Source organism: Chiloscyllium punctatum, chromosome 16, assembly GCF_047496795.1.
Source record: "Chiloscyllium punctatum isolate Juve2018m chromosome 16, sChiPun1.3, whole genome shotgun sequence".
Classification (NCBI taxonomy): Eukaryota; Metazoa; Chordata; class Chondrichthyes; order Orectolobiformes; family Hemiscylliidae; genus Chiloscyllium; species Chiloscyllium punctatum.
The window spans coordinates 90,582,316-90,605,589 of NC_092754.1; the positions used below are offsets into that span (position 1 = coordinate 90,582,316).

Consider the following 23,274-nt stretch of genomic DNA (forward strand, 5'->3'; position numbering starts at 1 on the left):
AGTTGGAAACGCAAGAAAATGGTGCGCGCGGCCGGCTGGTAGTGTGGCCGAGCGGTCTAAGGCGCTGGATCCAGGTTCCAGTCTCGAAAGGGGCGTGGGTTCGAATCCCACCACTGCCATTTCTGCAGATCAACTCCAACGCTGCAGCTTTTTTGTTAAAATGCTGTTTCTGTCCCCACTGTATTGATGTTGAAAACAAAAGTAAAATGGCTTTGCTTCCCGGGGAATTAACTGTGGTGTGGGATAGTGCCGAATATTTCAAAGTGTCTCTGTCTGTCATGATCGTGTTCGCCTCCCGCGCAGAAAATCGCAAGCAGCTGTGCTGTTCCAGGCAAGTTGAGCTTGTACTGGAACCGAATGGAGACCGGTATTTCATCGCTGTTGTGAAACAAAGTCCTGGGGTGACTCGACTCGTCGTTATTTGGTTTTTCGGCCAATGGGAAAATCGTTCCAACGAATTTCGATGTGATATGTTGTTGAATTTCTCCCATTTCCTTCGTTTCCGTCCTGGAGACATCGGAAGGGAAAGGTAATCTAATCGAGACTGTGATTGGTGAAATTCACTTTTTATGGCCCATTCTTATTAGGTTCTTTCTTTCTCTCTTTTCAGTATTGTCTGGGAAATGGTGGTTCCCTAAGGCTGCAGTATGTGTGAAAGAGTAGTTTGGAATTGTCCTGTTGTTAGTTGTGAGATTACTTTATAAATCATGCCCTCGGACTGTCTCACATTTAGCATTCATGCATCTCTGTGTCTGAAAATGCATTAGGTATGCCAGCTTTGTTTGTTTTCCGTGTTAAATGCTTTCTGTTTTGCGATTCGCTCAATACTTTACGAGTTAACAGCGTTTCTGAGGAAACTTCCAGCTGCAAAAGTCCTTAACTGAGGATCTGGGAAGATTTCACAGAGTATGGTCAGTCGGAGCAAAAGTAAGGAAGTCGTTCCTTTCTGCAGTGTTTCGCAATACTACCTTTCCCGTGAGCATCGAACACAGTAAAGGATTGTGCCACAGACTGCGACGGCAAGCTCCGCTAAAAAGTAATCCTATAAAGCAGGTGTAAGCAACACAACGTTTTTGGGGGACACCGCGTGGAAACAGATACTTCGGTGTATCTCGTCCATGCTCAGCACATAGCCAAATATAAACAAGTCCGGTTCCCCAGTATTTGGCCCCAAACCCTCTCAACCCATCCTATCCAGAAACTCATGCAATTTTCTGAGCCTCCTCCGCTTCCTCTGGGAGCTCATTCCATACACGCACAACGTTCTGTGTGGGAAATGTGCCTCAGGTCCTTTGTCAATTTCAGCCCACTCACCTTAAACCTATGCTCTCGAGTTTTCAACTCACCCCAACTTGGGTAAAACACGTAAATACTCAGTTTCCAACCCTTCCATTAGATCATGTCGCAGTCGTTACGCTGCAGGGAAAGTCGTCCCAGCCTAGTCGACCTCGCCCTACGGTCCAAACATTGACCACATCCTTGTCTAAATTTTATCATCAATTTCACGTGTCTTTTTTTTATGTTTTGAAGATGTCAATTACGCTGGACAACAACGAGCTATTGGAAACAGAAAGGTGAAACGAAGAATGGCTTCAACTTTCAGTGCTGGATGCCCCTGAGCTGCTGGATGGGCGGCTGCGGCTTGTTTCTGTAGTGTAGTGGTCATCACGTTCGCCTCACACGCGAAAGGTCCCCAGTTCGAAACTGGGCAGAAACTGCTTTGTTCTTCATCGGCAGCCTTTTACATGGACAAGAACGGTGCTTTCTTGCTTGCTTTCCCATCTGCAAACCTGCCTTCGAAGTTGCTTGAACAAATCTGCTCGCGTAGTGAAATGTAATGCAATTCCATTTAATGACTGTGCAAAGAATTGTAAAGTTTTTATCCAAACTGGTTCTGATCATATGCAATTCTGTTTGAGAGTGTAGTTACCCCCTTCTGATTCTTCTACGAAAAGCAGTACCGCATTTGCATTCCTTGCGCAGGCGGCTCGGTTCAAAGACAGGGAAGAAGCTGATGCGCTGGTGTCACAGTGCACCACGGATTCCTGAACTTGTCTGTCTGTTAAATGTACCCCAAAGGCGTCTCTGAAAGGCCTCGTTTGGAAGCTGTCTGTCGTTATTCAACGTACGAGAATTGGCACCAGAGGTCCTGAATCATGTTTTGGAGCAGTTCGCACTTGAGTGGCTCTTTCAATCAGCAACAGCAATGAAAGAAATTACACTCTCAGAGGAACCTCTGGACCTGTGCTTTCATGGTGTCGCTAGTATTAAGGTGCGCCCCGAGACCTAAGCCACGTTGGAACTGAAACGGAGGAATCGACAGAGAGGTTACAGAATGACATCGCATCCATTTGGTTTTCTTGAAATCACTGAGGAGCAGGAAAATGTAAACGGCGAAGTCGAGTGGGGAAGTCAGGCAGTTGCAGCTCTGGAGAAACTCCTTCTTTGTGACTCACTCAGCAACCAGACACGTGAAGGTGACTCAGAGGCGTGAGAGCTCTTCACATCGAGAACAAAAAGCAATCAAGGGCAGTTAGCACCTCTTCCGGAGTGGGGGTGGGGTGAGGTAATTACCTTTTGACTTTGTTACTATGTTGAGAAACTGCCTTTTAGATTGAGGTGAACAGAAAATGCATTTCTAATAAGCACCATGGAATTGAGCAAAATTTATTGAGTCGCTTCTCGTCGATTCCCACACAGGTTTCCAACTCAGTTGCTATCCATGTGGCTGATGTCCAGGAGTGAACATCTCTGCAGCAAATTGCACGGTTAGGGTAAAAGGCAAGGAAAGTGGCATCTAGAACTGGCTCCGAGGTCAGAGCATCCTCACAATGCGATCTGTCGTTCTCGAATAGGAATGCGACCTCCGGTTTTAGGGTGGAGTACATTGTTTGGGACTCTTTTTCTGCAAAACAGACACAGTGACTGAAATTACGCTGCACGGTATGATGTGGAACACGGCTTTGTGCATTTTCCCTGTAGTCTGGTGTGCTTCATGTTCCGCGTAAACGTGAAACTTGCCCTGTTTCAAGCAATGGGTGAAATCATTTAGCAAAGCAAGAATCGAAATTGCAGTAATGTCAAGCAGCTCGTGGTTATTTGACCAAATCATAACCGAACATATATTCTCACAGATACATTTGGAGCTGAAAGGAGTCTGAGAAGATAGACTCAGCTTACCATTGATTTTTGTCTGGATTGATGGGCTCTCATTATCTGCTGCGAAATTGATATTGTAGACGGGCACATCCCAGCAGCTGTGCGAGTCGGAGAGGGATCATGGAACCATTTTCATGTGACTTGGCATCTGTTGTTATGCAGGAGAGCACAGTTGGAAACGCAAGAAAATGGTGCGCGCGGCCGGCTGGTAGTGTGGCCGAGCGGTCGAAGGCGCTGGATCCAGGTTCCAGTCTCGAAAGGGGCGTGGGTTCGAATCCCACCACTGCCATTTCTGCAGATCAACTCCAACGCTGCCGCTTTTTTGTTAAAATGCTGTTTCTGTCCCCACTGTATTGATGTTGAAAACAAAAGTAAAATGGCTTTGCTTCCCGGGGAATTAACTGTGGTGTGGGATAGTGCCGAATATTTCAAAGTGTCTCTGTCTGTCATGATCGTGTTCGCCTCCCGCGCAGAAAATCGCAAGCAGCTGTGCTGTTCCAGGCAAGTTGAGCTTGTACTGGAACCGAATGGAGACCGGTATTTCATCGCTGTTGTGAAACAAAGTCCTGGGGTGACTCGACTCGTCGTTATTTGGTTTTTCGGCCAATGGGAAAATCGTTCCAACGAATTTCGATGTGATATGTTGTTGAATTTCTCCCATTTCCTTCGTTTCCGTCCTGGAGACATCGGAAGGGAAAGGTAATCTAATCGAGACTGTGATTGGTGAAATTCACTTTTTATGGCCCATTCTTATTAGGTTCTTTCTTTCTCTCTTTTCAGTATTGTCTGGGAAGTGGTGGTTCCCTAAGGCTGCAGTATGTGTGAAAGAGTAGTTTGGAATTGTCCTGTTGTTAGTTGTGAGATTACTTTATAAATCATGCCCTCGGACTGTCTCACATTTAGCATTCATGCATCTCTGTGTCTGAAAATGCATTAGGTATGCCAGCTTTGTTTGTGTTCCGTGTTAAATGCTTTCTGTTTTGCGATTCGCTCAATACTTTACGAGTTAACAGCGTTTCTGAGGAAACTTCCAGCTGCAAAAGTCCTTAACTGAGGATCTGGGAAAATTTCACAGAGTATGGTCAGTCGGAGCAAAAGTAAGGAAGTCGTTCCTTTCTGCAGTGTTTCGCAATACTACCTTTCCCTGAGCATCGAACACAGTAAAGGATTGTGCCACAGACTGCGACGGCAAGCTCCGCTAAAAAGTAATCCTATAAAGCAGGTGTAAGCAACACAACGTTTTTGGGGGACACCGCGTGGAAACAGATACTTCGGTGTATCTCGTCCATGCTCAGCACATAGCCAAATATAAACAAGTCCGGTTCCCCAGTATTTGGCCCCAAACCCTCTCAACCCATCCTATCCAGAAACTCATGCAATTTTCTGAGCCTCCTCCGCTTCCTCTGGGAGCTCATTCCATACACGCACAACCTTCTGTGTGGGAAATGTGCCTCAGGTCCTTTGTCAATTTCAGCCCACTCACCTTAAACCTATGCTCTCGAGTTTTCAACTCACCCCAACTTGGGTAAAACACGTAAATACTCAGTTTCCAACCCTTCCATTAGATCATGTCGCAGTCGTTACGCTGCAGGGAAAGTCGTCCCAGCCTAGTCGACCTCGCCCTACGGTCCAAACATTGACCACATCCTTGTCTATATTTTATCATCAATTTCACGTGTCTTTTTTTTATGTTTTGAAGATGTCAATTACGCTGGACAACAACGAGCTATTGGAAACAGAAAGGTGAAACGAAGAATGGCTTCAACTTTCAGTGCTGGATGCCCCTGAGCTGCCGGAGGGGCGGCTGCGGCTTGTTTCTGTAGTGTAGTGGTCATCACGTTCGCCTCACACGCGAAAGGTCCCCAGTTCGAAACTGGGCAGAAACTGCTTTGTTCTTCATCGGCAGCCTTTTACATGGACAAGAACGGTGCTTTCTTGCTTGCTTTCCCATCTGCAAACCTGCCTTCGAAGTTGCTTGAACAAATCTGCTCGCGTAGTGAAATGTAATGCAATTCCATTTAATGACTGTGCAAAGAATTGTAAAGTTTTTATCCAAACTGGTTCTGATCATATGCAATTCTGTTTGAGAGTGTAGTTAACCCCTTCTGATTCTTCTACGAAAAGCAGTACCGCATTTGCATTCCTTGCGCAGGCGGCTCGGTTCAAAGACAGGGAAGAAGCTGATGCGCTGGTGTCACAGTGCACCACGGATTCCTGAACTTGTCTGTCTGTTAAATGTACCCCAAAGGCGTCTCTGAAAGGCCTCGTTTGGAAGCTGTCTGTCGTTATTCAACGTACGAGAATTGGCACCAGAGGTCCTGAATCATGTTTTGGAGCAGTTCGCACTTGAGTGGCTCTTTCAATCAGCAACAGCAATGAAAGAAATTACACTCTCAGAGGAACCTCTGGACCTGTGCTTTCATGGTGTCGCTAGTATTAAGGTGCGCCCCGAGACCTAAGCCACGTTGGAACTGAAACGGAGGAATCGACAGAGAGGTTACAGAATGACATCGCATCCATTTGGTTTTCTTGAAATCACTGAGGAGCAGGAAAATGTAAACGGCGAAGTCGAGTGGGGAAGTCAGGCAGTTGCAGCTCTGGAGAAACTCCTTCTTTGTGACTCACTCAGCAACCAGACACGTGAAGGTGACTCAGAGGCGTGAGAGCTCTTCACATCGAGAACAAAAAGCAATTTTGGGCAGTTAGCACCTCTTCCGGAGTGGGGGTGGGGTGAGGTAATTACCTTTTGACTTTGTTACTATGTTGAGAAACTGCCTTTTAGATTGAGGTGAACAGAAAATGCATTTCTAATAAGCACCATGGAATTGAGCAAAATTTATTGAGTCGCTTCTCGTCGATTCCCACACAGGTTTCCAACTCAGTTGCTATCCATGTGGCTGATGTCCAGGAGTGAACATCTCTGCAGCAAATTGCACGGTTAGGGTAAAAGGCAAGGAAAGTGGCATCTAGAACTGGCTCCGAGGTCAGAGCATCCTCACAATGCGATCTGTCGTTCTCGAATAGGAATGCGACCTCCGGTTTTAGGGTGGAGTACATTGTTTGGGACTCTTTTTCTGCAAAACAGACACAGTGACTGAAATTACGCTGCACGGTATGATGTGGAACAGGGCTTTGTGCATTTTCCCTGTAGTCCGGTGTGCTTCATGTTCCGCGTAAACGTGAAACTTGCCCTGTTTCAAGCAATGGGTGAAATCATTTAGCAAAGCAAGAATCGAAATTGCAGTAATGTCAAGCAGCTCGTGGTTATTTGACCAAATCATAACCGAACATATATTCTCACAGGTACATTTGGAGCTGAAAGGAGTCTGAGAAGATAGACTCAGCTTACCATTGATTTTTGTCTGGATTGATGGGCTCTCATTATCTGCTGCGAAATTGATATTGTAGACGGGCACATCCCAGCAGCTGTGCGAGTCGGAGAGGGATCATGGAACCATTTTCATGTGACTTGGCATCTGTTGTTATGCAGGAGAGCACAGTTGGAAACGCAAGAAAATGGTGCGCGCGGCCGGCTGGTAGTGTGGCCGAGCGGTCTAAGGCGCTGGATCCAGGTTCCAGTCTCGAAAGGGGTGTGGGTTCGAATCCCACCACTGCCATTTCTGCAGATCAACTCCAACGCTGCAGCTTTTTTGTTAAAATGCTGTTTCTGTCCCCACTGTATTGATGTTGAAAACAAAAGTAAAATGGCTTTGCTTCCCGGGGAATTAACTGTGGTGTGGGATAGTGCCGAATATTTCAAAGTGTCTCTGTCTGTCATGATCGTGTTCGCCTCCCGCGCAGAAAATCGCAAGCAGCTGTGCTGTTCCAGGCAAGTTGAGCTTGTACTGGAACCGAATGGAGACCGGTATTTCATCGCTGTTGTGAAACAAAGTCCTGGGGTGACTCGACTCGTCGTTATTTGGTTTTTCGGCCAATGGGAAAATCGTTCCAACGAATTTCGATGTGATATGTTGTTGAATTTCTCCCATTTCCTTCGTTTCCGTCCTGGAGACATCGGAAGGGAAAGGTAATCTAATCGAGACTGTGATTGGTGAAATTCACTTTTTATGGCCCATTCTTATTAGGTTCTTTCTTTCTCTCTTTTCAGTATTGTCTGGGAAGTGGTGGTTCCCTAAGGCTGCAGTATGTGTGAAAGAGTAGTTTGGAATTGTCCTGTTGTTAGTTGTGAGATTACTTTATAAATCATGCCCTCGGACTGTCTCACATTTAGCATTCATGCATCTCTGTGTCTGAAAATGCATTAGGTATGCCAGCTTTGTTTGTGTTCCGTGTTAAATGCTTTCTGTTTTGCGATTCGCTCAATACTTTACGAGTTAACAGCGTTTCTGAGGAAACTTCCAGCTGCAAAAGTCCTTAACTGAGGATCTGGGAAAATTTCACAGAGTATGGTCAGTCGGAGCAAAAGTAAGGAAGTCGTTCCTTTCTGCAGTGTTTCGCAATACTACCTTTCCCGTGAGCATCGAACACAGTAAAGGATTGTGCCACAGACTGCGACGGCAAGCTCCGCTAAAAAGTAATCCTTTAAAGCAGGTGTAAGCAACACAACGTTATTGGGGGACACCGCGTGGAAACAGATACTTCGGTGTATCTCGTCCATGCTCAGCACATAGCCAAATATAAACAAGTCCGGTTCCCCAGTATTTGGCCCCAAACCCTCTCAACCCATCCTATCCAGAAACTCATGCAATTTTCTGAGCCTCCTCCGCTTCCTCTGGGAGCTCATTCCATACACGCACAACCTTCTGTGTGGGAAATGTGCCTCAGGTCCTTTGTCAATTTCAGCCCACTCACCTTAAACCTATGCTCTCGAGTTTTCAACTCACCCCAACTTGGGTAAAACACGTAAATACTCAGTTTCCAACCCTTCCATTAGATCATGTCGCAGTAGTTACGCTGCAGGGAAAGTCGTCCCAGCCTAGTCGACCTCGCCCTACGGTCCAAACATTGACCACATCCTTGTCTAAATTTTATCATCAATTTCACGTGTCTTTTTTTTATGTTTTGAAGATGTCAATTACGCTGGACAACAACGAGCTATTGGAAACAGAAAGGTGAAACGAAGAATGGCTTCAACTTTCAGTGCTGGATGCCCCTGAGCTGCCGGATGGGCGGCTGCGGCTTGTTTCTGTAGTGTAGTGGTCATCACGTTCGCCTCACACGCGAAAGGTCCCTAGTTCGAAACTGGGCAGAAACTGCTTTGTTCTTCATCGGCAGCCTTTTACATGGACAAGAACGGTGCTTTCTTGCTTGCTTTCCCATCTGCAAACCTGCCTTCGAAGTTGCTTGAACAAATCTGCTCGCGTAGTGAAATAAATGCAATTCCATTTAATGACTGTGCAAAGAATTGTAAAGTTTTTATCCAAACTGGTTCTGATCATATGCAATTCTGTTTGAGAGTGTAGTTACCCCCTTCTGATTCTTCTACGAAAAGCAGTACCGCATTTGCATTCCTTGCGCAGGCGGCTCGGTTCAAAGACAGGGAAGAAGCTGATGCGCTGGTGTCACAGTGCACCACGGATTCCTGAACTTGTCTGTCTGTTAAATGTACCCCAAAGGCGTCTCTGAAAGGCCTCGTTTGGAAGCTGTCTGTCGTTATTCAACGTACGAGAATTGGCACCAGAGGTCCTGAATCATGTTTTGGAGCAGTTCGCACTTGAGTGGCTCTTTCAATCAGCAACAGCAATGAAAGAAATTACACTCTCAGAGGAACCTCTGGACCTGTGCTTTCATGGTGTCGCTAGTATTAAGGTGCGCCCCGAGACCTAAGCCACGTTGGAACTGAAACGGAGGAATCGACAGAGAGGTTACAGAATGACATCGCATCCATTTGGTTTTCTTGAAATCACTGAGGAGCAGGAAAATGTAAACGGCGAAGTCGAGTGGGGAAGTCAGGCAGTTGCAGCTCTGGAGAAACTCCTTCTTTGTGACTCACTCAGCAACCAGACACGTGAAGGTGACTCAGAGGCGTGAGAGCTCTTCACATCGAGAACAAAAAGCAATCAAGGGCAGTTAGCACCTCTTCCGGAGTGGGGGTGGGGTGAGGTAATTACCTTTTGACTTTGTTACTATGTTGAGAAACTGCCTTTTAGATTGAGGTGAACAGAAAATGCATTTCTAATAAGCACCATGGAATTGAGCAAAATTTATTGAGTCGCTTCTCGTCGATTCCCACACAGGTTTCCAACTCAGTTGCTATCCATGTGGCTGATGTCCAGGAGTGAACATCTCTGCAGCAAATTGCACGGTTAGGGTAAAAGGCAAGGAAAGTGGCATCTAGAACTGGCTCCGAGGTCAGAGCATCCTCACAATGCGATCTGTCGTTCTCGAATAGGAATGCGACCTCCGGTTTTAGGGTGGAGTACATTGTTTGGGACTCTTTTTCTGCAAAACAGACACAGTGACTGAAATTACGCTGCACGGTATGATGTGGAACACGGCTTTGTGCATTTTCCCTGTAGTCCGGTGTGCTTCATGTTCCGCGTAAACGTGAAACTTGCCCTGTTTCAAGCAATGGGTGAAATCATTTAGCAAAGCAAGAATCGAAATTGCAGTAATGTCAAGCAGCTCGTGGTTATTTGACCAAATCATAACCGAACATATATTCTCACAGATACATTTGGAGCTGAAAGGAGTCTGAGAAGATAGACTCAGCTTACCATTGATTTTTGTCTGGATTGATGGGCTCTCATTATCTGCTGCGAAATTGATATTGTAGACGGGCACATCCCAGCAGCTGTGCGAGTCGGAGAGGGATCATGGAACCATTTTCATGTGACTTGGCATCTGTTGTTATGCAGGAGAGCACAGTTGGAAACGCAAGAAAATGGTGCGCGCGGCCGGCTGGTAGTGTGGCCGAGCGGTCTAAGGCGCTGGATCCAGGTTCCAGTCTCGAAAGGGGCGTGGGTTCGAATCCCACCACTGCCATTTCTGCAGATCAACTCCAACGCTGCAGCTTTTTTGTTAAAATGCTGTTTCTGTCCCCACTGTATTGATGTTGAAAACAAAAGTAAAATGGCTTTGCTTCCCGGGGAATTAACTGTGGTGTGGGATAGTGCCGAATATTTCAAAGTGTCTCTGTCTGTCATGATCGTGTTCGCCTCCCGCGCAGAAAATCGCAAGCAGCTGTGCTGTTCCAGGCAAGTTGAGCTTGTACTGGAACCGAATGGAGACCGGTATTTCATCGCTGTTGTGAAACAAAGTCCTGGGGTGACTCGACTCGTCGTTATTTGGTTTTTCGGCCAATGGGAAAATCGTTCCAACGAATTTCGATGTGATATGTTGTTGAATTTCTCCCATTTCCTTCGTTTCCGTCCTGGAGACATCGGAAGGGAAAGGTAATCTAATCGAGACTGTGATTGGTGAAATTCACTTTTTATGGCCCATTCTTATTAGGTTCTTTCTTTCTCTCTTTTCAGTATTGTCTGGGAAGTGGTGGTTCCCTGAGGCTGCAGAATGTGTGAAAGAGTAGTTTGGAATTGTCCTGTTGTTAGTTGTGAGATTACTTTATAAATCATGCCCTCGGACTGTCTCACATTTAGCATTCATGCACCTCTGTGTCTGAAAATGCATTAGGTATGCCAGCTTTGTTTGTGTTCCGTGTTAAATGCTTTCTGTTTTGCGATTCGCTCAATACTTTACGAGTTAACAGCGTTTCTGAGGAAACTTCCAGCTGCAAAAGTCCTTAACTGAGGATCTGGGAAAATTTCACAGAGTATGGTCAGTCGGAGCAAAAGTAAGGAAGTCGTTCCTTTCTGCAGTGTTTCGCAATACTACCTTTCCCGTGAGCATCGAACACAGTAAAGGATTGTGCCACAGACTGCGACGGCAAGCTCCGCTAAAAAGTAATCCTTTAAAGCAGGTGTAAGCAACACAACGTTTTTGGGGGACACCGCGTGGAAACAGATACTTCGGTGTATCTCGTCCATGCTCAGCACATAGCCAAATATAAACAAGTCCGGTTCCCCAGTATTTGGCCCCAAACCCTCTCAACCCATCCTATCCAGAAACTCATGCAATTTTCTGAGCCTCCTCCGCTTCCTCTGGGAGCTCATTCCATACACGCACAACGTTCTGTGTGGGAAATGTGCCTCAGGTCCTTTGTCAATTTCAGCCCACTCACCTTAAACCTATGCTCTCGAGTTTTCAACTCACCTCAACTTGGGTAAAACACGTAAATACTCAGTTTCCAACCCTTCCATTAGATCATGTCGCAGTCGTTACGCTGCAGGGAAAGTCGTCCCAGCCTAGTCGACCTCGCCCTACGGTCCAAACATTGACCACATCCTTGTCTAAATTTTATCATCAATTTCACGTGTCTTTTTTTTATGTTTTGAAGATGTCAATTACGCTGGACAACAACGAGCTATTGGAAACAGAAAGGTGAAACGAAGAATGGCTTCAACTTTCAGTGCTGGATGCCCCTGAGCTGCCGGATGGGCGGCTGCGGCTTGTTTCTGTAGTGTAGTGGTCATCACGTTCGCCTCACACGCGAAAGGTCCCCAGTTCGAAACTGGGCCGAAACTGCTTTGTTCTTCATCGGCAGCCTTTTACATGGACAAGAACGGTGCTTTCTTGCTTGCTTTCCCATCTGCAAACCTGCCTTCGAAGTTGCTTGAACAAATCTGCTCGCGTAGTGAAATGTAATGCAATTCCATTTAATGGCTGTGCAAAGAATTGTAAAGTTTTTATCCAAACTGGTTCTGATCATATGCAATTCTGTTTGAGAGTGTAGTTACCCCCTTCTGATTCTTCTACGAAAAGCAGTACCGCATTTGCATTCCTTGCGCAGGCGGCTCGGTTCAAAGACAGGGAAGAAGCTGATGCGCTGGTGTCACAGTGCACCACGGATTCCTGAACTTGTCTGTCTGTTAAATGTACCCCAAAGGCGTCTCTGAAAGGCCTCGTTTGGAAGCTGTCTGTCGTTATTCAACGTACGAGAATTGGCACCAGAGGTCCTGAATCATGTTTTGGAGCAGTTCGCACTTGAGTGGCTCTTTCAATCAGCAACAGCAATGAAAGAAATTACACTCTCAGAGGAACCTCTGGACCTGTGCTTTCATGGTGTCGCTAGTATTAAGGTGCGCCCCGAGACCTAAGCCACGTTGGAACTGAAACGGAGGAATCGACAGAGAGGTTACAGAATGACATCGCATCCATTTGGTTTTCTTGAAATCACTGAGGAGCAGGAAAATGTAAACGGCGAAGTCGAGTGGGGAAGTCAGGCAGTTGCAGCTCTGGAGAAACTCCTTCTTTGTGACTCACTCAGCAACCAGACACGTGAAGGTGACTCAGAGGCGTGAGAGCTCTTCACATCGAGAACAAAAAGCAATCAAGGGCAGTTAGCACCTCTTCCGGAGTGGGGGTGGGGTGAGGTAATTACCTTTTGACTTTGTTACTATGTTGAGAAACTGCCTTTTAGATTGAGGTGAACAGAAAATGCATTTCTAATAAGCACCATGGAATTGAGCAAAATTTATTGAGTCGCTTCTCGTCGATTCCCACACAGGTTTCCAACTCAGTTGCTATCCATGTGGCTGATGTCCAGGAGTGAACATCTCTGCAGCAAATTGCACGGTTAGGGTAAAAGGCAAGGAAAGTGGCATCTAGAACTGGCTCCGAGGTCAGAGCATCCTCACAATGCGATCTGTCGTTCTCGAATAGGAATGCGACCTCCGGTTTTAGGGTGGAGTACATTGTTTGGGACTCTTTTTCTGCAAAACAGACACAGTGACTGAAATTACGCTGCACGGTATGATGTGGAACACGGCTTTGTGCATTTTCCCTGTAGTCCGGTGTGCTTCATGTTCCGCGTAAACGTGAAACTTGCCCTGTTTCAAGCAATGGGTGAAATCATTTAGCAAAGCAAGAATCGAAATTGCAGTAATGTCAAGCAGCTCGTGGTTATTTGACCAAATCATAACCGAACATATATTCTCACAGATACATTTGGAGCTGAAAGGAGTCTGAGAAGATAGACTCAGCTTACCATTGATTTTTGTCTGGATTGATGGGCTCTCATTATCTGCTGCGAAATTGATATTGTAGACGGGCACATCCCAGCAGCTGTGCGAGTCGGAGAGGGATCATGGAACCATTTTCATGTGACTTGGCATCTGTTGTTATGCAGGAGAGCACAGTTGGAAACGCAAGAAAATGGTGCGCGCGGCCGGCTGGTAGTGTGGCCGAGCGGTCTAAGGCGCTGGATCCAGGTTCCAGTCTTCAAAGGGGCGTGGGTTCGAATCCCACCACTGCCATTTCTTCAGATCAACTCCAACGCTGCAGCTTTTTTGTTAAAATGCTGTTTCTGTCCCCACTGTATTGATGTTGAAAACAAAAGTAAAATGGCTTTGCTTCCCGGGGAATTAACTGTGGTGTGGGATAGTGCCGAATATTTCAAAGTGTCTCTGTCTGTCATGATCGTGTTCGCCTCCCGCGCAGAAAATCGCAAGCAGCTGTGCTGTTCCAGGCAAGTTGAGCTTGTACTGGAACCGAATGGAGACCGGTATTTCATCGCTGTTGTGAAACAAAGTCCTGGGGTGACTCGACTCGTCGTTATTTGGTTTTTCGGCCAATGGGAAAATCGTTCCAACGAATTTCGATGTGATATGTTGTTGAATTTCTCCCATTTCCTTCGTTTCCGTCCTGGAGACATCGGAAGGGAAAGGTAATCTAATCGAGACTGTGATTGGTGAAATTCACTTTTTATGGCCCATTCTTATTAGGTTCTTTCTTTCTCTCTTTTCAGTATTGTCTGGGAAGTGGTGGTTCCCTAAGGCTGCAGTATGTGTGAAAGAGTAGTTTGGAATTGTCCTGTTGTTAGTTGTGAGATTACTTTATAAATCATGCCCTCGGACTGTCTCACATTTAGCATTCATGCATCTCTGTGTCTGAAAATGCATTAGGCATGCCAGCTTTGTTTGTGTTCCGTGTTAAATGCTTTCTGTTTTGCGATTCGCTCAATACTTTACGAGTTAACAGCGTTTCTGAGGAAACTTGCAGCTGCAAAAGTCCTTAACTGAGGATCTGGGAAAATTTCACAGAGTATGGTCAGTCGGAGCAAAAGTAAGGAAGTCGTTCCTTTCTGCAGTGTTTCGCAATACTACCTTTCCCGTGAGCATCGAACACAGTAAAGGATTGTGCCACAGACTGCGACGGCAAGCTCCGCTAAAAAGTAATCCTTTAAAGCAGGTGTAAGCAACACAACGTTATTGGGGGACACCGCGTGGAAACAGATACTTCGGTGTATCTCGTCAATGCTCAGCACATAGCCAAATATAAACAAGTCCGGTTCCCCAGTATTTGGCCCCAAACCCTCTCAACCCATCCTATCCAGAAACTCATGCAATTTTCTGAGCCTCCTCCGCTTCCTCTGGGAGCTCATTCCATACACGCACAACCTTCTGTGTGGGAAATGTGCCTCAGGTCCTTTGTCAATTTCAGCCCACTCACCTTAAACCTATGCTCTCGAGTTTTCAACTCACCCCAACTTGGGTAAAACACGTAAATACTCAGTTTCCAACCCTTCCATTAGATCATGTCGCAGTCGTTACGCTGCAGGGAAAGTCGTCCCAGCCTAGTCGACCTCGCCCTACGGTCCAAACATTGACCACATCCTTGTCTATATTTTATCATCAATTTCACGTGTCTTTTTTTTATGTTTTGAAGATGTCAATTACGCTGGACAACAACGAGCTATTGGAAACAGAAAGGTGAAACGAAGAATGGCTTCAACTTTCAGTGCTGGATGCGCCTGAGCTGCCGGATGGGCGGCTGCGGCTTGTTTCTGTAGTGTAGTGGTCATCACGTTCGCCTCACACGCGAAAGGTCCCCAGTTCGAAACTGGGCAGAAACTGCGTTGTTCTTCCTCGGCAGCGTTTTACATGGACAAGAACGGTGCTTTCTTGCTTGCTTTCCCATCTGCAAACCTGCCTTCGAAGTTGCTTGAACAAATCTGCTCGCGTAGTGAAATGTAATGCAATTCCATTTAATGACTGTGCAAAGAATTGTAAAGTTTTTATCCAAACTGGTTCTGATCATATGCAATTCTGTTTGAGAGTGTAGTTACCCCCTTCTGATTCTTCTACGAAAAGCAGTACCGCATTTGCATTCCTAGCGCAGGCGGCTCGGTTCAAAGACAGGGAAGAAGCTGATGCGCTGGTGTCACAGTGCACCACGGATTCCTGAACTTGTCTGTCTGTTAAATGTACCCCAAAGGCGTCTCTGAAAGGCCTCGTTTGGAAGCTGTCTGTCGTTATTCAACGTACGAGAATTGGCACCAGAGGTCCTGAATCATGTTTTGGAGCAGTTCGCACTTGAGTGGCTCTTTCAATCAGCAACAGCAATGAAAGAAATTACACTCTCAGAGGAACCTCTGGACCTGTGCTTTCATGGTGTCGCTAGTATTAAGGTGCGCCCCGAGACCTAAGCCACCTTGGAACTGAAACGGAGGAATCGACAGAGAGGTTACAGAATGACTTCGCATCCATTTGGTTTTCTTGAAATCACTGAGGAGCAGGAAAATGTAAACGGCGAAGTCGAGTGGGGAAGTCAGGCAGTTGCAGCTCTGGAGAAACTCCTTCTTTGTGACTCACTCAGCAACCAGACACGTGAAGGTGACTCAGAGGCGTGAGAGCTCTTCACATCGAGAACAAAAAGCAATCAAGGGCAGTTAGCACCTCTTCCGGAGTGGGGGTGGGGTGAGGTAATTACCTTTTGACTTTGTTACTATGTTGAGAAACTGCCTTTTAGATTGAGGTGAACAGAAAATGCATTTCTAATAAGCACCATGGAATTGAGCAAAATGTATTGAGTCGCTTCTCGTCGATTCCCACACAGGTTTCCAACTCAGTTGCTATCCACGTGGCTGATGTCCAGGAGTGAACATCTCTGCAGCAAATTGCACGGTTAGGGTAAAAGGCAAGGAAAGTGGCATCTAGAACTGGCTCCGAGGTCAGAGCGTCCTCACAATGCGATCTGTCGTTCTCGAATAGGAATGCGACCTCCGGTTTTAGGGTGGAGTACATTGTTTGGGACTCTTTTTCTGCAAAACAGACACAGTGACTGAAATTACGCTGCACGGTATGATGTGGAACACGGCTTTGTGCATTTTCCCTGTAGTCCGGTGTGCTTCATGTTCCGCGTAAACGTGAAACTTGCCCTGTTTCAAGCAATGGGTGAAATCATTTAGCAAAGCAAGAATCGAAATTGCAGTAATGTCAAGCAGCTCGTGGTTATTTGACCAAATCATAACCGAACATATATTCTCACAGATACATTTGGAGCTGAAAGGAGTCTGAGAAGATAGACTCAGCTTACCATTGATTTTTGTCTGGATTGATGGGCTCTCATTATCTGCTGCGAAATTGATATTGTAGACGGGCACATCCCAGCAGCTGTACGAGTCGGAGAGGGATCATGGAACCATATTCATGTGACTTGGCATCTGCTGTTATGCAGGAGAGCACAGTTGGAAACGCAAGAAAATGGTGCGCGCGGCTGGCTGGTAGTGTGGCCGAGCGGTCGAAGGCGCTGGATCCAGGTTCCAGTCTCGAAAGGGGCGTGGGTTCGAATCCCACCACTGCCATTTCTGCAGATCAACTCCAACGCTGCAGCTTTTTTGTTAAAATGCTGTTTCTGTCCCCACTGTATTGATGTTGAAAACAAAAGTAAAATGGCTTTGCTTCCCGGGGAATTAACTGTGGTGTGGGATAGTGCCGAATATTTCAAAGTGTCTCTGTCTGTCATGATCGTGTTCGCCTCCCGCGCAGAAAATCGCAAGCAGCTGTGCTGTTCCAGGCAAGTTGAGCTTGTACTGGAACCGAATGGAGACCGGTATTTCATCGCTGTTGTGAAACAAAGTCCTGGGGTGACTCGACTCGTCGTTATTTGGTTTTTCGGCCAATGGGAAAATCGTTCCAACGAATTTCGATGTGATATGTTGTTGAATTTCTCCCATTTCCTTCGTTTCCGTCCTGGAGACATCGGAAGGGAAAGGTAATCTAATCGAGACTGTGATTGGTGAAATTCACTTTTTATGGCCCATTCTTATTAGGTTCTTTCTTTCTCTCTTTTCAGTATTGTCTGGGAAGTGGTGGTTCCCTAAGGCTGCAGTATGTGTGAAAGAGTAGTTTGGAATTGTCCTGTTGTTAGTTGTGAGATTACTTTATAAATCATGCCCTCGGACTGTCTCACATTTAGCATTCATGCACCTCTGTGTCTGAAAATGCATTAGGTATGCCAGCTTTGTTTGTGTTCCGTGTTAAATGCTTTCTGTTTTGCGATTCGCTCAATACTTTACGAGTTAACAGCGTTTCTGAGGAAACTTCCAGCTGCAAAAGTCCTTAACTGAGGATCTGGGAAAATTTCACAGAGTATGGTCAGTCGGAGCAAAAGTAAGGAAGTCGTTCCTTTCTGCAGTGTTTCGCAATACTACCTTTCCCGTGAGCATCGAACACAGTAAAGGATTGTGCCACAGACTGCGACGGCAAGCTCCGCTAAAAAGTAATCCTTTAAAGCAGGTGTAAGCAACACAACGTTTTTGGGGGACACCGCGTGGAAACAGATACTTCGGTGTATCTCGTCCATGCTCAGCACATAGCCAAATATAAACAAGTCCGGTTCCCCAGTATTTGGCCCCAAACCCTCTCAACCCATCCTATCCAGAAACTCATGCAATTTTCTGAGCCTCCTCCGCTTCCTCTGGGAGCTCATTCCATACACGCACAACCTTCTGTGTGGGAAATGTGCCTCAGGTCCTTTGTCAATTTCAGCCCACTCACCTTAAACCTATGCTCTCGAGTTTTCAACTCACCTCAACTTGGGTAAAACACGTAAATACTCAGTTTCCAACCCTTCCATTAGATCATGTCGCAGTCGTTACGCTGGAGGGAAAGTCGTCCCAGCCTAGTCGACCTCGCCCTACGGTCCAAACATTGACCACATTCTTGTCTAAATTTTATCATCAATTTCACGTGTCTTTTTTTTATGTTTTGAAGATGTCAATTACGCTGGACAACAACGAGCTATTGGAAACAGAAAGGTGAAACGAAGAATGGCTTCAACTTTCAGTGCTGGATGCCCCTGAGCTGCCGGATGGGCGGCTGCGGCTTGTTTCTGTAGTGTAGTGGTCATCACGTTCGCCTCACACGCGAAAGGTCCCCAGTTCGAAACTGGGCAGAAACTGCTTTGTTCTTCATCGGCAGCCTTTTACATGGACAAGAACGGTGCTTTCTTGCTTGCTTTCCCATCTGCAAACCTGCCTTCGAAGTTGCTTGAACAAATCTGCTCGCGTAGTGAAATGTAATGCAATTCCTTTTAATGACTGTGCAGAGAATTGTAAAGTTTTTATCCAAACTGGTTCTGTTCATGTGCAATTCTGTTTGAGAGTGTAGTTACCCCCTTCTGATTCTTCTACGAAAAGCAGTACCGCATTTGCATTCCTTGCGCAGGCGGCTCGGTTCAAACACAGGGAAGAAGCTGATGCGCTGGTGTCACAGTGCACCACGGATTCCTGAACTTGTCTGTCTGTTAAATGTACCCCAAAGGCGTCTCTGAAAGGCCTCGTTTGGAAGCTGTCTGTCGTTATTCAACGTACGAGAATTGGCACCAGAGGTCCTGAATCATGTTTTGGAGCAGTTCGCACTTGAGTGGCTCTTTCAATCAGCAACAGCAATGAAAGAAATTACACTCTCAGAGGAACCTCTGGACCTGTGCTTTCATGGTGTCGCTAGTATTAAGGTGCGCCCCGAGACCTAAGCCACGTTGGAACTGAAACGGAGGAATCGACAGAGAGGTTACAGAATGACATCGCATCCATTTGGTTTTCTTGAAATCACTGAGGAGCAGGAAAATGTAAACGGCGAAGTCGAGTGGGGAAGTCAGGCAGTTGCAGCTCTGGAGAAACTCCTTCTTTGTGACTCACTCAGCAACCAGACACGTGAAGGTGACTCAGAGGCGTGAGAGCTCTTCACATCGAGAACAAAAAGCAATCAAGGGCAGTTAGCACCTCTTCCGGAGTGGGGGTGGGGTGAGGTAATTACCTTTTGACTTTGTTACTATGTTGAGAAACTGCCTTTTAGATTGAGGTGAACAGAAAATGCATTTCTAATAAGCACCATGGAATTGAGCAAAATTTATTGAGTCGCTTCTCGTCGATTCCCACACAGGTTTCCAACTCAGTTGCTATCCATGTGGCTGATGTCCAGGAGTGAACATCTCTGCAGCAAATTGCACGGTTAGGGTAAAAGGCAAGGAAAGTGGCATCTAGAACTGGCTCCGAGGTCAGAGCGTCCTCACAATGCGATCTGTCGTTCTCGAATAGGAATGCGACCTCCGGTTTTAGGGTGGAGTACATTGTTTGGGACTCTTTTTCTGCAAAACAGACACAGTGACTGAAATTACGCTGCACGGTATGATGTGGAACACGGCTTTGTGCATTTTCCCTGTAGTCCGGTGTGCTTCATGTTCCGCGTAAACGTGAAACTTGCCCTGTTTCAAGCAATGGGTGAAATCATTTAGCAAAGCAAGAATCGAAATTGCAGTAATGTCAAGCAGCTCGTGGTTATTTGACCAAATCATAACCGAACATATATTCTCACAGATACATTTGGAGCTGAAAGGAGTCTGAGAAGATAGACTCAGCTTACCATTGATTTTTGTCTGGATTGATGGGCTCTCATTATCTGCTGCGAAATTGATATTGTAGACGGGCACATCCCAGCAGCTGTGCGAGTCGGAGAGGGATCATGGAACCATTTTCATGTGACTTGGCATCTGTTGTTATGCAGGAGAGCACAGTTGGAAACGCAAGAAAATGGTGCGCGCGGCCGGCTGGTAGTGTGGCCGAGCGGTCTAAGGCGCTGGATCCAGGTTCCAGTCTCGAAAGGGGCGTGGGTTCGAATCCCACCACTGCCATTTCTGCAGATCAACTCCAACGCTGCAGCTTTTTTGTTAAAATGCTGTTTCTGTCCCCACTGTATTGATGTTGAAAACAAAAGTAAAATGGCTTTGCTTCCCGGGGAATTAACTGTGGTGTGGGATAGTGCCGAATATTTCAAAGTGTCTCTGTCTGTCATGATCGTGTTCGCCTCCCGCGCAGAAAATCGCAAGCAGCTGTGCTGTTCCAGGCAAGTTGAGCTTGTACTGGAACCGAATGGAGACCGGTATTTCATCGCTGTTGTGAAACAAAGTCCTGGGGTGACTCGACTCGTCGTTATTTGGTTTTTCGGCCAATGGGAAAATCGTTCCAACGAATTTCGATGTGATATGTTGTTGAATTTCTCCCATTTCCTTCGTTTCCGTCCTGGAGACATCGGAAGGGAAAGGTAATCTAATCGAGACTGTGATTGGTGAAATTCACTTTTTATGGCCCATTCTTATTAGGTTCTTTCTTTCTCTCTTTTCAGTATTGTCTGGGAAGTGGTGGTTCCCTAAGGCTGCAGTATGTGTGAAAGAGTAGTTTGGAATTGTCCTGTTGTTAGTTGTGAGATTACTTTATAAATCATGCCCTCGGACTGTCTCACATTTAGCATTCATGCACCTCTGTGTCTGAAAATGCATTAGGTATGCCAGCTTTGTTTGTGTTCCGTGTTAAATGCTTTCTGTTTTGCGATTCGCTCAATACTTTACGAGTTAACAGCGTTTCTGAGGAAACTTCCAGCTGCAAAAGTCCTTAACTGAGGATCTGGGAAAATTTCACAGAGTATGGTCAGTCGGAGCAAAAGTAAGGAAGTCGTTCCTTTCTGCAGTGTTTCGCAATACTACCTTTCCCGTGAGCATCGAACACAGTAAAGGATTGTGCCACAGACTGCGACGGCAAGCTCCGCTAAAAAGTAATCCTTTAAAGCAGGTGTAAGCAACACAACGTTTTTGGGGGACACCGCGTGGAAACAGATACTTCGGTGTATCTCGTCCATGCTCAGCACATAGCCAAATATAAACAAGTCCGGTTCCCCAGTATTTGGCCCCAAACCCTCTCAACCCATCCTATCCAGAAACTCATGCAATTTTCTGAGCCTCCTCCGCTTCCTCTGGGAGCTCATTCCATACACGCACAACCTTCTGTGTGGGAAATGTGCCTCAGGTCCTTTGTCAATTTCAGCCCACTCACCTTAAACCTATGCTCTCGAGTTTTCAACTCACCTCAACTTGGGTAAAACACGTAAATACTCAGTTTCCAACCCTTCCATTAGATCATGTCGCAGTCGTTACGCTGCAGGGAAAGTCGTCCCAGCCTAGTCGACCTCGCCCTACGGTCCAAACATTGACCACATTCTTGTCTAAATTTTATCATCAATTTCACGTGTCTTTTTTTTATGTTTTGAAGATGTCAATTACGCTGGACAACAACGAGCTATTGGAAACAGAAAGGTGAAACGAAGAATGGCTTCAACTTTCAGTGCTGGATGCCCCTGAGCTGCCGGAGGGGCGGCTGCGGCTTGTTTCTGTAGTGTAGTGGTCATCACGTTCGCCTCACACGCGAAAGGTCCCCAGTTCGAAACTGGGCAGAAACTGCTTTGTTCTTCATCGGCAGCCTTTTACATGGACAAGAACGGTGCTTTCTTGCTTGCTTTCCCATCTGCAAACCTGCCTTCGAAGTTGCTTGAACAAATCTGCTCGCGTAGTGAAATGTAATGCAATTCCTTTTAATGACTGTGCAGAGAATTGTAAAGTTTTTATCCAAACTGGTTCTGTTCATGTGCAATTCTGTTTGAGAGTGTAGTTACCCCCTTCTGATTCTTCTACGAAAAGCAGTACCGCATTTGCATTCCTTGCGCAGGCGGCTCGGTTCAAAGACAGGGAAGAAGCTGATGCGCTGGTGTCACAGTGCACCACGGATTCCTGAACTTGTCTGTCTGTTAAATGTACCCCAAAGGCGTCTCTGAAAGGCCTCGTTTGGAAGCTGTCTGTCGTTATTCAACGTACGAGAATTGGCACCAGAGGTCCTGAATCATGTTTTGGAGCAGTTCGCACTTGAGTGGCTCTTTCAATCAGCAACAGCAATGAAAGAAATTACACTCTCAGAGGAACCTCTGGACCTGTGCTTTCATGGTGTCGCTAGTATTAAGGTGCGCCCCGAGACCTAAGCCACGTTGGAACTGAAACGGAGGAATCGACAGAGAGGTTACAGAATGACATCGCATCCATTTGGTTTTCTTGAAATCACTGAGGAGCAGGAAAATGTAAACGGCGAAGTCGAGTGGGGAAGTCAGGCAGTTGCAGCTCTGGAGAAACTCCTTCTTTGTGACTCACTCAGCAACCAGACACGTGAAGGTGACTCAGAGGCGTGAGAGCTCTTCACATCGAGAACAAAAAGCAATCAAGGGCAGTTAGCACCTCTTCCGGAGTGGGGGTGGGGTGAGGTAATTACCTTTTGACTTTGTTACTATGTTGAGAAACTGCCTTTTAGATTGAGGTGAACAGAAAATGCATTTCTAATAAGCACCATGGAATTGAGCAAAATTTATTGAGTCGCTTCTCGTCGATTCCCACACAGGTTTCCAACTCAGTTGCTATCCATGTGGCTGATGTCCAGGAGTGAACATCTCTGCAGCAAATTGCACGGTTAGGGTAAAAGGCAAGGAAAGTGGCATCTAGAACTGGCTCCGAGGTCAGAGCATCCTCACAATGCGATCTGTCGTTCTCGAATAGGAATGCGACCTCCGGTTTTAGGGTGGAGTACATTGTTTGGGACTCTTTTTCTGCAAAACAGACACAGTGACTGAAATTACGCTGCACGGTATGATGTGGAACACGGCTTTGTGCATTTTCCCTGTAGTCCGGTGTGCTTCATGTTCCGCGTAAACGTGAAACTTGCCCTGTTTCAAGCAATGGGTGAAATCATTTAGCAAAGCAAGAATCGAAATTGCAGTAATGTCAAGCAGCTCGTGGTTATTTGACCAAATCATAACCGAACATATATTCTCACAGATACATTTGGAGCTGAAAGGAGTCTGAGAAGATAGACTCAGCTTACCATTGATTTTTGTCTGGATTGATGGGCTCTCATTATCTGCTGCGAAATTGATATTGTAGACGGGCACATCCCAGCAGCTGTGCGAGTCGGAGAGGGATCATGGAACCATTTTCATGTGACTT

General features: G+C 46.2%; 14 non-coding genes across 14 annotated transcripts; all 14 read left to right on the forward strand.

Annotated features, from left to right (window-relative positions):
* The first annotated feature begins 37 nt into the window (after positions 1 to 37).
* Positions 38 to 119, forward strand: trnal-cag (transfer RNA leucine (anticodon CAG)). The gene has a single exon. It is a non-coding gene; the product is annotated as a tRNA-Leu (tRNA).
* Positions 120 to 1,644: 1,525 nt separating this feature from the next.
* trnav-cac (transfer RNA valine (anticodon CAC)) lies at positions 1,645 to 1,717 on the forward strand. Its single transcript has one exon. It is a non-coding gene; the product is annotated as a tRNA-Val (tRNA).
* A 1,649-nt stretch (positions 1,718 to 3,366) lies between these two features.
* trnal-cag (transfer RNA leucine (anticodon CAG)) lies at positions 3,367 to 3,448 on the forward strand. Its single transcript has one exon. It is a non-coding gene; the product is annotated as a tRNA-Leu (tRNA).
* A 1,524-nt stretch (positions 3,449 to 4,972) lies between these two features.
* On the forward strand, positions 4,973 to 5,045 carry trnav-cac (transfer RNA valine (anticodon CAC)). Its single transcript has one exon. It is a non-coding gene; the product is annotated as a tRNA-Val (tRNA).
* Positions 5,046 to 6,694: 1,649 nt separating this feature from the next.
* trnal-cag (transfer RNA leucine (anticodon CAG)) lies at positions 6,695 to 6,776 on the forward strand. The gene has a single exon. It is a non-coding gene; the product is annotated as a tRNA-Leu (tRNA).
* A 1,525-nt stretch (positions 6,777 to 8,301) lies between these two features.
* On the forward strand, positions 8,302 to 8,374 carry trnav-cac (transfer RNA valine (anticodon CAC)). Its single transcript has one exon. It is a non-coding gene; the product is annotated as a tRNA-Val (tRNA).
* Positions 8,375 to 10,022: 1,648 nt separating this feature from the next.
* trnal-cag (transfer RNA leucine (anticodon CAG)) lies at positions 10,023 to 10,104 on the forward strand. Its single transcript has one exon. It is a non-coding gene; the product is annotated as a tRNA-Leu (tRNA).
* A 1,525-nt stretch (positions 10,105 to 11,629) lies between these two features.
* On the forward strand, positions 11,630 to 11,702 carry trnav-cac (transfer RNA valine (anticodon CAC)). The gene has a single exon. It is a non-coding gene; the product is annotated as a tRNA-Val (tRNA).
* Positions 11,703 to 13,351: 1,649 nt separating this feature from the next.
* trnal-cag (transfer RNA leucine (anticodon CAG)) lies at positions 13,352 to 13,433 on the forward strand. Its single transcript has one exon. It is a non-coding gene; the product is annotated as a tRNA-Leu (tRNA).
* A 1,525-nt stretch (positions 13,434 to 14,958) lies between these two features.
* Positions 14,959 to 15,031, forward strand: trnav-cac (transfer RNA valine (anticodon CAC)). The gene has a single exon. It is a non-coding gene; the product is annotated as a tRNA-Val (tRNA).
* Positions 15,032 to 16,680: 1,649 nt separating this feature from the next.
* On the forward strand, positions 16,681 to 16,762 carry trnal-cag (transfer RNA leucine (anticodon CAG)). The gene has a single exon. It is a non-coding gene; the product is annotated as a tRNA-Leu (tRNA).
* A 1,525-nt stretch (positions 16,763 to 18,287) lies between these two features.
* Positions 18,288 to 18,360, forward strand: trnav-cac (transfer RNA valine (anticodon CAC)). The gene has a single exon. It is a non-coding gene; the product is annotated as a tRNA-Val (tRNA).
* Positions 18,361 to 20,009: 1,649 nt separating this feature from the next.
* Positions 20,010 to 20,091, forward strand: trnal-cag (transfer RNA leucine (anticodon CAG)). Its single transcript has one exon. It is a non-coding gene; the product is annotated as a tRNA-Leu (tRNA).
* Positions 20,092 to 21,616: 1,525 nt separating this feature from the next.
* On the forward strand, positions 21,617 to 21,689 carry trnav-cac (transfer RNA valine (anticodon CAC)). The gene has a single exon. It is a non-coding gene; the product is annotated as a tRNA-Val (tRNA).
* The last annotated feature ends 1,585 nt before the right edge of the window (positions 21,690 to 23,274 follow it).